The sequence below is a fragment of the Apium graveolens genome, chromosome 9, assembly GCF_009905375.1.
Source record: "Apium graveolens cultivar Ventura chromosome 9, ASM990537v1, whole genome shotgun sequence".
NCBI lineage: Eukaryota > Viridiplantae > Streptophyta > Magnoliopsida > Apiales > Apiaceae > Apium > Apium graveolens.
Genome location: NC_133655.1, coordinates 44411772 through 44414903, shown reverse-complemented (window position 1 = coordinate 44414903; position 3132 = coordinate 44411772). Strand labels below are relative to the sequence as shown.

Sequence of the window (3132 nt, the reverse complement as noted above, 5' to 3'; positions counted from 1 at the left end):
TGTCTGAAATGTGGCTGGTGCACCACACAGACCAAAAGAAACTCATCTGAAAGTAAAAGTACCAAATGGACAAGTGAAGGTAGTCTTCTCCTGATCTTATGGAGCGATATAAATCTGATTGTAACTCGAACAGCCATCTAGAAGACAGTAATACTCGTGACCAGCCAATCGGTCAAGCATATGGTCAATGAAAGGTAGAGGGAAGTGATCCTTCCTCGTGGCCTTGTTCAGCTTCCTGTAGTATATATAAACTCTCCATCCCGTGACTGTTCGAGTAGGAATGAGCTCATTCTTCTCATTAGCAACAACTGTGATACCTCCCTTCTTCAGTACACACTGAACTGGACTCACCCAAGAACTGTCAGAAATGGGATAAATAATCCCTGCATCTAGCCACTTAAAAATTTCCTTCTTCACTACTTCCTTCATGATCAGATTAAGTCTTCTTTGCTGCTCAACCGTAGGCTTGCTACCTTCCTCTAGCAGAATTTTATGCATGCAATAAGAAGAGCTGATTCCCTTAATATCTGCTATGGTCCATCCAATTGCTGATTTGAACTCTCTTAGAATCTTCAAAAGCTTCTCCTCATCGCTAGCTGAAAGGTCAGATGCAATAATAACAGGCAAAGTAGATGTATCACCTAAAAACACATACCTCAAATATTCAGGTAAAGGCTTAAGCTCAAGAGTGGGAGCTTCCTCAATACATGGATTGAGGCATTTATGAGCCTTGTTTAATTCCTCCTTTCCAAGAGATTCAAAAGGTATATCAATCTTCCTCTTCCAGGGAGAAGCATTCAGATATTACAATTGTTCTTCACCTTCGTCATCTTCACTGTCTGAATTCCCCAACAAGGCCTTCTCTAAGGCATCAGACCTTAGCAATTGATCAAGTTCTGAAGTAACCACGGAATCGACCAACTCCGCCTTTAAGAACTCCTCACTTTCCGTAAGGAATTTCATAGCATTGAACACATTAAAAGTTACACATTAAAAGTTACATCCTGATCCAGCACTCATATTATAAGCTCACCCTTCTGCACATCTATCAAGGTTCATCCACTCACTAAGAAAGGTCTTCCCAAGATTATGGGAATCTTCTTATCCTCCTCGAAATCAAGAATTACAAAATCAGCAGGGAAAATGAGTTTATCAACCTTGAACAAGACATCCTCCACAATACCTCATGGATATGTAATATAAGTCAGTTTTGGATCAGGCAAATTCAACTTCTTGAAGATTGACAAAGGCATCAGATTGATGCTAGCTCCCAAGTCACATAAGCATCAGTCAAAAGATATTTTTCCAGTAGTGCATGGAATAGTGAAGCTTCCTTGATCTTTATGCTTGGGAGGCAACTTCTATTGTAGCACAACACTGTATTCATCCATGAGAGCGACAATCTCTAAATCATTTAGCTTCACTTTCTAAGAGAGTATACCTTTTATAAACTTTGCGTAATGAGGAATCTACTCAAAAGCCTCAGCGAAAGGTATGTTGATATGAAGTTTCCTGAACACCTCCAGAAACTTCTCAAATTGCTTATCCAGCTTTTTCTTCTGTAGCCGCTTAGGAAAGGCAGTGGAGGATAGATCTTTTTCTCCCCTGTATTACCCTCAGGAGGAGTGTTCTCAACAGTAGTCTTCCTTGGTTCCACTTCTACTTCCTGCTTCTCTACTTCTTCTTCAGCCCCAGCTTCTTCATTTGAAACTTGAGTTTGTTCGGGATTCGCAACCTTTCTAGACCTCAAAGTGATTGCCTTTACCTGCTCCTTAGCTTCCCTCTTTCCTGGCACTTCTGTGTTACTAGGTAATGTACCAGGTTGACAATTTAGCAAGGCATTGGCAATTTGTCCAATTTAATTTTCCAAGGTCTTGATAGAAATAACTTGAGTCTTACACATAAGCTTCAACTCCTCTAATTCAGATTTTTCATTAGTTTGTTGCAGCTGAAGTTGCTTCCTAGGTGCATATTGTGGTTGCTGAAAACTAGGGGGTTATACTGCTTAGTTGGGTACTGCTTATAAAACTATTGAACCGTATTCTGAGCATTGCTACATCTGAAATTAAGATGATTGCGGTTGTTGGGATGATAAGTTGTTGGTACAGGTTGTTATGATCGCTGAAAATTGCTCACGAACTGAGCTGATTCACTAGAAATAACACACTGATCAGACTCATGGGCACCAGCCAAAGCTTACAGACACTAGTGATTATTAACTCCATAATTGGCCAAAGTGTCCACCTTCATCGTCAAAGCCTTAAGTTGGGCAGCTATAACAGTTGCTGCATCCAAATCCAGAATTCCTGCTACTTTTCCCTGAGTCATTCTCTGAAAAGGATTCCGGTATTCATTAGCAGCCAGCAGTTCAATCAATTCATAAGCTTCATTAAAGCTCTTAGCCCAAAAGGCACCCCCTAATGCTGCATCGAGCATGGGTGTAGAATTAGCACCCAATCCATTGTAGAAACAATTTATAATCATCCAATTAGGCATGCCATCGTGTGGGCATTTCCTTACCATCTCCTTATATCGATCCCAAGCCTCACACAGAGATTCACCAGTTTGCTGAGCAAACTGAGTAAGAGCATTCCTGATTGCAGCAGTCTTCACCATAGGGAAGAATTTAGTGTGAAACTTTTGAGCAAGATCCTTCCATGTGGTGATAGACCCTGGTGATAGAAAATGTAATCAACACTTTTCTTTATCCCTCAGAGAGAATGGGAAGAGTCGTAGCTTGATAGCATCTTCAGTCACACCATTGAACTTGAAAGTGTCGCAGATCTCGATGAAATCCCTGATGTACATGTTGGGGTCTTCAGTAGAAGAAACCCCAAACTGAATTGAGTTTTGTATCATCTAAATTATGCTTGACTTGATCTCAAAAGAATTAGCCGAAATGGCGGGTCTGATGATGCTTGACTGAATATCATTGATCTTAGGCTGAGAATAATCCATCAAAGCCTTAGGAATTTCTACTTGATCTCCCATCACTACTAAAACTGTTTCCTCTATTTTCTCTTCTTCTTCTACCTTCTCTTCGTTCTAAAAAACATCCCTTCAAACCACTACAACTTCTTCCTCGGCTTTATCCAGAGTTCTCTTACGAGACCGCGAACGTGTATGCATACA

At 40.6% G+C, this 3132-nt stretch overlaps 1 non-coding gene across 1 annotated transcript; it reads left to right on the top strand.

The window, feature by feature from the left end:
* The first annotated feature begins 2494 nt into the window (after positions 1-2494).
* Positions 2495-2601, top strand: LOC141688317 (small nucleolar RNA R71). The gene has a single exon (XR_012561767.1). It is a non-coding gene; the product is annotated as a small nucleolar RNA R71 (small nucleolar RNA).
* Positions 2602-3132: the final 531 nt, after the last annotated feature.